The sequence below is a fragment of the Crotalus tigris genome, unplaced genomic scaffold (genome assembly GCF_016545835.1).
Source record: "Crotalus tigris isolate CLP2741 ecotype Arizona unplaced genomic scaffold, ASM1654583v1 scf7180000018485.2372832, whole genome shotgun sequence".
NCBI classification, from domain to species: Eukaryota; Metazoa; Chordata; class Lepidosauria; order Squamata; family Viperidae; genus Crotalus; species Crotalus tigris.
Genome location: NW_024097033.1, coordinates 418,619 through 430,932, shown reverse-complemented (window position 1 = coordinate 430,932; position 12,314 = coordinate 418,619). Strand labels below are relative to the sequence as shown.

General features: G+C 38.6%; 1 long non-coding RNA gene across 1 annotated transcript; it reads left to right on the top strand.

Annotated features, from left to right (window-relative positions):
• Window positions 1–2,633: 2,633 nt before the first annotated feature.
• LOC120312315 lies at window positions 2,634–6,166 on the top strand. The gene is made up of 2 exons (XR_005557855.1): window positions 2,634–2,828; window positions 4,726–6,166. It is a non-coding gene; the product is annotated as an uncharacterized LOC120312315 (long non-coding RNA).
• Window positions 6,167–12,314: the final 6,148 nt, after the last annotated feature.

The window sequence follows — 12,314 nt, the reverse complement described above, 5'->3', positions numbered from 1 at the left end:
TGATTGCTAGTACTTGTCTGTCTTTAAACATGCCCATTATGTAGTAGTTCATTTTCAGCTGCTTTGGGTTTTTCAGGTTGCTCTAATGAAATTACAAAGCTTTTACCTCTGAAGATTCCAGCCACAGTTGCTGGACAAAAATACCATAGGATTAGAACATACCTGCTATCCCAAAAGCTGGAGTATAAACACTTCAAAATAACAGACAGAAAAATAGAAAAACATTGAAGTCTACAGAATTAATTATGTTACAAACATTTATAAGGCTGAAAATTATTTACTCTTTTTCAATGTTTTATTCCTTCTCATCTCTGCCATTCAGTTTCTTTCTCAATCTAACATCAAAGCAGGTTGTGGGGTCTTAGGTTACCTGATTTATGGGATTGATTGTACCAAAGGTTCCCCCCCCCAGAAGATATTTTGCTTCTCATCCAAGAAGCTTCTTCAGTTCTGCTGAAGAACTGAACTGAAGAAGCTTCTTGGATGGAAAGAAAATGTCTTCAAGGAAATAAAACATCAAGAAACTCCAGTTGCCATTTTGGAAAGCATTTATGGGATGGTATTTATCAGTTGTTCACCAATGCCATTACTTTATATGTACTTAATGTTTTATAAATATCAGTATTTTATATTTTGACTTTAAATACTTTGACTTAATCCAAGTTGGGGTGAATTAAAATACTGTAAAATATTTATTTAAAAAAACTGAAAATCTGTATGTTGTCCTATGTGTCTATGGATGGAAGAATACACACTAGCACAGACATGTCAAACACAAGGCCTAGGGGCTGGATGCAGCCCGAGAAGTGGTTTCGTGTGGCCCGCGAAGCCATCCTGGAAACAGTGAGGGAACGGCCCCTGCTGCCTTAGCCCTGGCCCAGGCTAGCTGGGAGGAGCCAATGTACAATTTTGTGGTGACCATCTATGCTGAAACGCATTCAGTCTTAGGTCCACAAGGCCGTCTGGAAACAGCGAGGAACCAGCCCCTGCCACGTTGGCCCTGCCCCCTGGGTGCATGCTGGGGAGGTGTCACCCTTTGTGAGAAATGAAGAAATGCACCATTGCCTGGAAGTGGCCAACAAATGGCCCTGGCCTACTTCACATATCTGGCTTGAGGGGCTCCGAGGGAGGGGTTTTGGCAGGCAGCGGGGCGCTCTCCTCACAGCACTGAGAGGCTGAGCCAGGTGGCACAAATCTGATGAGAAGTGCAATGCTGCCTAGCCCCCAGCCTGCCCAGTTTCAGCAGGCAGCAAGGTGCAAAGCTGGCAAGTTTCGCACTGCCCGGCTCAACCTCTCGGCGCTGTGAGGAGACCACTCCTCTGCCTACTGAGGTCGGGCAGGCTGGGGGGCTGCTTCTTTTCGGATTCACGCCACCTGGCTCAGCCTCTTGGAGGGGGTAAGTGCAGGTGGAGGAGGAGGTAAGTGCAGCTGGGCCCCCTTGGGGAAGTGCTGTGGGTGCTCGAGGGCCAGGCTGGGCATTTGACCTCTGCTGCCCAGCGCTCCGGGCAGCCCACACCACCATCCAGCCCCCCCCAAATGGCCTGAGAGGAACAGTGAGGCTTCTCAGTGGACCATGCCTTGGCACTTGTCCTGGTCCCATCCCCTTCTGCCAGAGACCCTCAGATCTGTCCCACTCCCGCCCCCACAGGCACCATTGACATGAATGATGTAGAGCTGGCCATGCCCACCCAGTAGGCCACACCCACTCCATCCATGCTCACCCAGTAAGCTGCACCCACCCTGGCCACACCCACCTGGCCCCCCGAGGGCAACCACAATGCTGGTGCGGCCCTCAATGAAAATGAGTTTGACATCCCTGCACTAGCATCATGCATTGTTTCCCACCAGCCAAGCCAAGCATCCTCATTCCAGACCTTTTCCACCGAGCTATCTTCTAAATATATTTACAGAGGTTTGGAGAGAGGAGAGTGAGGAAAGCAGGTATTGCACCTCTGTGTTTGAAACCATTTGCATAAAGTTGCAGATGTTCTCTATTTCTTTTCCCTTGGAAAAGATAGTAGGTTGCTCTGGACATGCTCTCTTCTACTGATACTTGGGGACACTTGGGGAGAGATGGAATCACCTGGGAATAATCCCATTCTGATAAAATGCTATGTAAATGTTGACTATCAATCAACATTGGCAGGTTTTTGATTCTTCTTCTGGATAAGGAAACATTTAATGGCTACATATAACTCAGATAGTTAGTAGGAATGCTTCTGCATTTTAAGCCATATCTGACAGAAATAGAATCAATAGGGCTGGAAGGGACTTTGGAAGTCTTCTAGTCCAACCTCTGCCCAAGGCGGAAGTTAATACGAAATATTCAGTTTTGTAATAATATTAGAAAATGCCTTGCTGAACTCTTGCGACATGTAAACTTGAGAGCTTTAAAAATACAATTCAGATCCAGCTTTTTTTAAAAAAAGAGATGGTAATGAAGCAAACCATGTAATTTTCTTCTTCAGATATTAATGATGCACGCTTTCTCTTGCTTTCTGTTGCCATAGTAGCGCAGTGTTTCTCAGCAACCAGTAAATGCGTGTTCTCACATTCTAGAAAATCAGAAGGTGAGTTTGCTGGAAATAACCTTTAGAGAGCCAGATCAAAGGCACTCTTCAATTATTCAGAATAGTTCTTATAAATTAATGTACTTGAGGTTTTTATGGTAGTGAGGAGGGCCTAATGGCTTGAATTAAATAGGGCATTATTATGATGTACTATTTTAAAACAGAGAACTATTCTTAGGATGCCCTAATATAACAAGGACAGACTGATCTGATTCCCTTGCCAGTTCTAGAGATCCTCAGTAGTTTGTTAGCATAGAGGTAAGGCTTTCATTTAAGGAAAATGTATGTATTAAGGGTTGTGCCAGTAAAAGAAAAGTATATGCTTGAAATGGCAGAATGCAGTTTTTCATTTTTGATATGTGATTTTTCTTAGGCACAATAGCAATGCTGTCTTCCCTATACCCTGACCTAAACATCTTAAGGGAACTGAAGTATGCTGAATGAGAGATGTTTGGAAAAGAGTGTGTCATGCACTAGAAAGAAGTTTATGGAAGTTTATAGTTAAGAACCTCATATAATTGATCACCAAGCTTTCCTGATAGTATTTATCAATACTGGGAGTAAATTATGCATACAATTTTCTAAAATATTCTATTTTTTATTATGCCATGTGTAACATAAGTTGTTCTAATTTACATTTTGTGCTATTACTTAAGAGTTATTAGTTTATGGATTACGTCTGCTTGCCCTAATTTCTTTTAAAAGTGATTACATTACAATGAAATTATTAACTGATTTTATTAAAATTATTTGATAGGGTCTTATTAAATGGATCTTGAAATATCAGGAGAACTGCAATCAATTTAGAGAGAGTCAACAAATACATCAGAAAATGCATGCTTATGCATACTTCCTATCCCTTGTCCCAGGATAACCATATAAGTGCAGCCTGCATCTTTTGGGAATTGCTATGCGTTCATATAACCATGCAAACACCAGCAGATTCATAACAAAATCTTACATCTTTAGGAGCCATGAATTTAACTTGATATATAAAAGGTTCCATGTGCATGAATGTCCATATATTCACAAAACACAGGTGTAGAAGCCCACCATAATAGAAATGCTCACATATATTTATTTTATTTATCCACTTTCCCATGTATTTTAAAAATAGTTTATGATACATCATCCAATTTCAGGACAACTAATAGCATAAGATAATAAAAGCCTCACAAGCAGGCAAAGATAGCAGTTCAAGCTTTCAAACAAGAAATCAATAACATCTGTTTAAATATAGATTGCTGCAACTGTGTGGCAGTCACTGCAACACAAAGGGACAAAGTGGTGAAGATCCAAAATCTATTGGAAAAGAGACTCAGAGGTAGTGGATTCCCCGTTCCTAGATGTATTCAAGGAGAAGCTAGTTAGCAACCAGTCAGGAATGTTTTAAGGTGGGATTCCTGGACTGAATAGTGGACTAGACTCAAGATCCTAAATGGCCTCTTCTGATACTAGGATTCAATGAATTTGTCTTTGAGTGCAATGTCTGTAGAAAAAGTGAGTGTGGTGTAATTCTGTTTATTGGACTGCAGCAGGATAATGATTAATGGTGAACAAGTGTTGGAGTCTAGAGAGACCTTCTCCCCATCCCTTCCATCTAAGTCACCTACAGTTCTTGGAGAAAAGATAAGAAATAGAACAAATACATGAATAATTATTGTCAAATAGAGTAGGAAGCCTCAAAGAATAATTGGGTTACAGAAGCAAATCCCAAATAAAATTACTATTGGGAACAGGTTATCAGGCTTAGAATGATCTTGCAATGAAGGATGAAAAATCCAGAAGTAACCAAAAGAATTGTAGACTAATTAGAAGAACTAGAGTTAGAAGAAAGAGAAGGGTTCACTTTGGACTGGAAGACAGCTGAAGAACAGGAATCAGATTAGGAATAAGTGAAAAGTTCACACTGTGTGCCCAGCTAGAGGGCAGCATCCAGTTCAATTTACTTGAACCTGAAAGGTTGAGCAAGATGAAACCTGGTTAGTGTTTGGATGGGAGACCATTAGGAAGTCCCAGAGTTGGAAGCTATATTTATTTATTTTACTTTAAAAACTTATATAATCATATTCTGGTGGAATATTTGAACATCAAAGACTCCTTGCACTTCTTGAATTTAGTATTGCCATGATATCATTTTTGTATCTTGCATCAGGAAACGGATGAACAAATGGAATGACAAAATGCAACTTCTTCACTCGGTTCAAGAAGCCAGAAACTCTGTACTAGAAACAAAGTGGTGTGAGCTAAACACAAGCCAGGAGAATCTCAAGTCTCAGCTTCAGCAAATGAGGGACAGAAACCGTACCCTAGAAATGAATTGTCATGACTTAATAGCAAAGCATGAGAATCTCAAGATGGAAGTTCAGAAAATGAGATTGGACATTCGGGTATGAATAACTGCCAGTTATGTTCAATGCAATAATACATTTGGAACTCGCTGAATATGCTCTCCTAAGACAGATTGGCAAGTGGTAAAAGACACATGCTTTGAGTTCTTGAGCTACATGTCATTCTCAGGAACTAATATGTGAGGAAGAATGTGGCTGCTCTCTAAAGGCTAAATCTTTCTCAGATGGCAACCCTACTGTTGAAATTCTACCCTAGGGGCTTGCAAGTTGGAATACTCCCACACCTTCCAATGAATAAAGAAATCCTCCCTTCATTACAGGAAATAGCTTTTGGGAGGGGGAAAGAGATTTTAGTCTATCTTCTCCTTGATATACATTAGTTTTCTTTCATCTATCTATCTATCTATCTATCTATCTATCTATCTATCTATCTATCTATCTATCTATCTATCTATCAAATGTGTACATAGCCGCCCATCTCAAAGGAAGTGATTCTGGGTGTACAACAATCAAATAAAAAATAATATGCACATAAACAGAGCATTTAAGAAGTCGAAAAAGTGAACATTAAAAAAAGGAAACTAATTAAAATTAAAAATACAGAAACTCCAGGCAGAGAAAGAATACAGTAAATATATCCTGCTCCCGCACAGTGCTCTCTGAAAGGCCTAGAGATGCTGCCTTGGTGGGAACTGGATTGAGAGACCAGTTCTAAATCACTGGAAAGGACCTTCGCCAGTCATCCTTGTACCATTGGCTAAGTGGCAGTCTTCTTTCCCCGTGCAAATACATTTTTAAATGGTATCATTTGTAAATCTCACTTCTCATCCAATTTGGGATAATGTGTATGAATGAACTCTTGTGTTAATTTGCCAGATTTGGATGACATATTTGTTTTATTGAAGAAGGAGACTATTGCTTATGGATCCTAACTTTTAAAATCATGGTTTTGGGTGTTTAATATATCTTTTCATTGATATTTTAGTTTTTATTTCTATTTATTTATTTACATTTCTTGGTTTTCCAACTTCCAACATAAATTGTAGACAATTAGAGTATAGTATATTGACTGCAAAAGCTAGCCATCATTTTCTATATTCTAAATTAAATATAAATTTCTTTCTTCAATACTTCAATACCATCATCTAATTACCTTCTTTTTTAACATCATAGTAAAATTGTTTATTAAGATTGGAATATCTGTATATAACTATCATTTTTATTTCTTCATTATACATTTTAAAAGAATGCAAAAAACAAAATTCTATGTCATTTTAACAATTAAATAACATAGAAAACAAAGAATTATGTATGATGGAACTGAACTTCCCTTTTTACTTTTTTACTTTTTCCTTTTCCTCTCCTTTTTAAAAGCAAGACAGAGTCACAGTAGCAAAACAGAAATCATTTCTTCAGGGCCAAAAAAAAAAAAAAACCCACAAAAAAAGAAAGTCCCATTGGTTTGCTATAGTCCACAATCAAAAGCCCAGCCAAAATAAATATAATAGGTGGCTTGTGTCACAAATCATCCCATAAATAGAAGCCATACTTTATGGTAAATAGACATCCAAAAATGGCAAGCCTAGTGAGCAAAAGTAGGCTATGAAATAAGGTGAAGTTCAGAATAGGATGCAAAGAAATAGTTTTGAAGTCTCTTCTTTGCATTCAGAAACACACACAAACACCCCCCTGCCAGGTGGCACAACACATCTAAGGACATGCCAAAAATAGGCTGCTGAGGAGATCTTGGCACTGTCCACAAAAAAGGGATAAAGTGATTAGAGTAGGTTTTGGACACCTACTTTAGAGGAGGGGATGGACACCCTTATCTGGTACTAGTTATGATTGCTAAACTAATTTAAATTATAAGCTTCTTTAAAGATAAAATATTATAAGGAAATGTGAAATGATTTTAACATCAAAATGTCAACAAACTGACAATTCAGAATGTCAGTCACACTGACACATTTGAAAAGTGTCAACTATTAATCCTCAAGCAAATAAAAGGATACTTTTGAATTGGATTTGCCATGTAAAATACTGAGACCAAGCAGATCCTCCATTAAATAAATATGTTGTGATTTATTAGCGGTTTTCTATCCCTTTCTCTTTTTTTTAATGTTCTGCAAGAGTATTCTCATAAGAATCTGGATGAGAGGATGCAAAATATTTATATTTTCCCCATCCCAGAATCTGATTTCTTTCTAATGAAAGCTTTTGTATTAACACGCACAAATTAATTTGTTGAATCCAATCACAAATAATTTGGCTACAGTTATATGTAGCTCACAGGAGGACCTGCCTTTAAAAAAAAAAAAAGATTGTGCAGCTGAGAACATTGCGAACCTACATAATCTTTAAATAAGCTGCTTCTCGTAGACTGCTGGAATGGGGGGAAGGTGACAGGAAGAAAGGCAAATTTGAATATATTGCATAGGAACTGTTTTGCTTAAAGCCATTATTCAGTCACATTTGAATATTATAGTATGGTAATTATCCATAATGTAAAATAGTTGACTGGAGAACCCTTTTTGTTCCTTAGTGTTCTGTGAAAGCTTGATTTTTCAATTGGTTTCAACCATACAGGATGTTTAAATTTGCACTCATCTTGTGCTGAAAGAAAATGGCTGGTAGAGTCACAGGCTCATCTCACCAGGAATACAAGATCATCAGAAGTCACACCAAAGTCAGATTTCTTCCAAAACACCTATCCTGAAGTTATACATAATGAAACCCATAGGGAGGCAATTGTACATTTAACAAGTAGCTCTGGAGGTCTGAAACCTGAAACTAACAAGGACCACTTCAGCAAGTGGCTTAAGATCAGAAGTTCCCACTGTTCTAAAGCATCAGAGATACATCTTAATGACAGGTGGATAGAGGAGAATTAGGAGCTGCAACAATTGGTAACAGAACTGAAGAAAAAGCTAAGTCTCCAAGCACAGCCAGGTAAAAACAATATCAATTCCAGTCTTGTTGGGACTTGACATGGGGTTACTAATTTTCAGGGCTGGTGCTAATGAGTTCCATGATTCAGGAAGTAATAAGAGTAGCCACTTTTCCTTGTATGCTCACGTCCAAATCCCCTAATATGCCTTTGTTGATGCAACCTAGGACTGCATTGGCTTTTTTGACAGCTGCAGTACAAATGTGAACTGTCCCTTTGGAAAAGTATTTTAACCCACAAATAGTGGGTATGGAGGTAATGCAATGAGATTCCCTGAAATATTCAAAGTTGGAATTACCAGAGGCTTCATATGCTTATTTTAGTCTTTTCCCAGTGAAACCTGATGGCATGAACTTGTGGAGGGACTAGAATGGAAAGGTTGCTTCTTCTTCTGCTTCTTGTGCCATATCCATTATCGGATGTTGGCGATCATGTTGGCGATCCTGTTTTTATCAGCAGCCGCATGAAAAAGTGCTGCTGAGTTTTGTCCAAACCAGTCCCTTAGATTTTGAAGCCATGATGTTCTTCTTCTGCCTGGACCTCGTTTGCCTTCAATCTTTCCCTGGAGGATTAAATGGAGTATGCTGTGTTTTTCTGGGTGTCACATCACATGTCCAAAATATTCTAATTTTCGTTTTTTAATTGTTTTGATGATTTCCCTTGGCTTTCCCAGGCGGCTTATCACCTCCTCATTTCTGATCTTGTCAACCCAGCTTATACGTAACAGCCATCTGTAAATCCACATTTCAAATGCTTCTAGTCTCTTCAGATGGCCTTCTGTCAGAGACCAACTCTCTACTCCATAGAGCAGGAGAGGAAAAATATAGCATCTGACAAGCCTGATTTTCAGTCTTAGGCTTATGTCGTGACTGCAGAAGATCTTTTTCATTTTGAAGAATGCTGTTCGGGCTTTTTCTATCCTTGTCTTTACTTCAAAGGTCATGTCCCAGCTTTCAAGGTGCGTGATCATTTCAACTTTTTCTAGTGGTATTCCTTCTGAATTTATTGGTGATAAATTAACGGATTGTTTGCTGATGACCATGATCTTGGTTTTTGAGGTGTTAAGCTTCAAACCGTATTTTTCAGATATTTCTGTGACTCTGTTGATGAGGAGCTGAAGGTCTTCATGCTTACTGACAAGCAGAACTGTATCATCAGCATATCTTAAGTTGTTGATCCAAACACCATTTACTTTGATGCCAGCATCGATGTTCTCCAGTGCCTCGTTGAAGATTGACTCAGAGTAGATATTGAACAACAGTGGAGACAGAATACATCTGACCCCTGTCTGACCCCTCTTCTTATTTCTGCATCAGCTGAGTATTTTTGGCCTAGTCTCACATTTGCTACCTGATGCCAATACAGATTCTTTATTATTTGGATGTCTTTGTCATCTAGTCCCCCTTGTTTCAGGATTTTTAATAGTTTGCTGTGTCTTATTTTATCAAAAGCTTTTTCTAAATCAATGAAGACATGTAAACACTGTGATTGACATCTCTACAAGGCTGTACAAGAACCTGAATGCTGAACAGCGCATCTTGTGTACCAAGATTGTTTCTGAAACCAAATTGTATGTTACCTAGATGCTCTTCAATTTTGTTGTATATTCTTGTGTGAATTATTCTCAGGAATATTTTCAGAGCATGACTCATTAAGCTTATTGTTCTGTATTTGATACACTTCTTTGCATTTATTTTTTTGGGAATTGTCACAAAGGTTGATTTTAGCCAATCATTTGGTATCTTTCCTGTTTCATATATCTGTTTGAAGAGCTGCAGTAAAAAATTCTTCCCATTGTCTTCCAGCAATTTTAAAATTTCTACTGGGATATCATCAGGTCCTGTGGCTTTTCTTGTTTTTGCTATTTTTATTGCATGTTCAACCTCTTCGATAGTGATATTTGGTCCAGTTGTTATACTTCCCACATCTATATCATCCCTAGTGTTCTGTTCTGTGCGTTGGTAAGGCATTGAGATGAGGCAGGAGTAACAACAGTTGCTTCTTTGTTCAATCTTCAACAGAACAACACAAAATGGCACGGATCCCTTTTATACCCCCTTGCAGGGAGCAGCATTAACCAATCAATGCAATGTATCTTTCCCACCTTGCGCATGCGCAATAGGCTGGAGACAGCCTGTCTGGCCCGGACAGCCATGTGGTCTGCCTGGGTCTTTCTGCAGCTTCCTGCACCTGCTCTGTCAATCACAGGTCCAGGACATAATACCTAGTGTCCTCAAAAAGTTCTTCAATATATTCCTTCCATCTTTTTAGTTTTTTATCCTTATCTAAGATAATTTTCCCCTCTTTGTCAACTAAGTTGTTGGTTTTCTTTTTGTAGAGGCCTGCTGCTTCTTTCACTTTTTTGTGTAAATTGAAATTATCATGTATACGTTCTGTCTCTTCTATTTCCTTGCATCTCTTTGCAAACCACTTTTCTTTTGCCAGTCGAATTTTTCTTCTAGTTGTTTTCTGCAATTCACTGTATTTTTCTTTGTTTTTATTTTTATAAGATTTTCTTTCATCCATGAGATGAAGAATTTCCTCCATCATCCACTGTTATTTTTTGTGGTACAGCTCTCTCTGTTTTGAATTCGTTACCTTTACTATTGCATTTTTAAATTTATTCCAGTTCGCTTCTACATCATCATCATTCAGGTTGTTGGTTTCCTTTAAATGATTTTCTAGTTCTTCTTTAATCTTACCTCCATGTTTAATGATGAAGCCTCTGTCGATTCTTGGTTTAGCAGGGTTCAGGGTTTTCATCCTTTTTAATTTCAGCTGGACTTCAGCAAGTAGTAGATTATGATTGGATGGTACATCTGCACCTGGGTATGTCTTTACTGATTTTACTGAGTTTCTAAATCTTTTATTTATTGTAAAATAGTCAATTTGGTTCCTTACTACATTATTTTCTGTATCTGCTGGTGATCTCCAAGTGTAGAGGCATCTTTTTGGCAACTTGAAAAAACTATTCATCACACATTACCTATGTTCCTTGCAGAGGTCTACAAATCTGTCACCTCTACCATTTCTGGTTCCTAAGCCAAAGTTTCCAACTACAGGAGCATCACTTCCTTCTCCCACTTTTGCATTGAAGTCCCCCATGAGTATTGTGATATCATTACTTTTTAGGGTTTTCAGTACACTGATTATATTTTCGTAGAACTTCGTAGAAAGTTGCATGTCTCTTGCTATAGACCCATAGCAAATTCATTCTCTGGATTTGGATTTTCAAGGACACAAAATAGTGCAAGTGATGATATTAGAAGACTTATGGATGCCCTGAATTTAGAAAAATTAAATAGGATCCTGCCCTTCCCATGACAATACTTAGCAGATATGCATGGCTGCTGATTGTTGAAGAGTTAACGAAGACCAAAAAAACAGGAGTAAAAATAACTGGATTGGAACCTGCTAAATGCGTAAAATCACTGAAACTATAAGAATTAATTGCAGCATGATGGTTAAGCTAGACCAGGGGTAGGCAACCTTGGCTCTTGTATGATTTGTGGACTTCAACTCCCAGAATTCCTGCACATGGGATTCTCCCTTCAAAATCCAGGCAATTGTAATTGGGCCAAAGTGCAGGGAATGTCTAGGGCAGGGGTAGGCAACCTTGGTTCTTTTATGACTCGTGGACTTCAACTTCCAGAATTCCTGAGTCAGCATAACTGGCTCAGGAATTCTGGGAGTTGAAGTCCATGAGTCATAAAAGAGCCCAGGTTGCCTACCCCTGGTCTAGGGGACTCTAGACCTATTTTATGCCATTATAGCTGACAAGTCCTTATGGCCCTAGTAAATAAAATCTTCTATTAGAAAGGCTCTAATGAATTACATTTTGAAGAAGTAGGTAAACTGTCTTAATCTGCTTTCTCAATGAACACGTGCACACACGCACATGTGCGCGTGCACACACACACGCCCACGCCCACGCACACAGAGGCAATAGTGTTTAGAAGCCTCTGCTTTCTTGCATCTAGTAATCTTTTATGTTTCAGGAGCTTTCAGATTTGTATCAAATAACTTTCATCACAATCTTGTATGCAACTTTTTATTCAACTGAAAATATTTTGCTTTCTGTGAGCCAAGCTGGTAGAATGTTTATCAGTTCAACCCTATATTGATTCCATATTTTTTTTTGTTTTTGTTCTTTCAGGTTATCCCTCTGAAGCATTGCTGCTCAGTGCTGAGCGTCTTTGCAAGTCTTTCTCTAATCTCATTACTCAAGTGGCCTCACCAGCCAGAAAAACTGAAGTTGGTGGTCACAGCCTTTCCCGACTGTCTGATCTTCCAAGTTAAAAAAAGATAACCGTGTACATTATAGCCGTTTTTTTAAAAAATGTCCATACATTGAAATTGGTATGAACTTTCACATTCCGCTATTCTTTCTTCTGCTTTTTCTCTGAGTATTCATACTCTGGTTTCTCTTAAAATAAAAAAAAATGC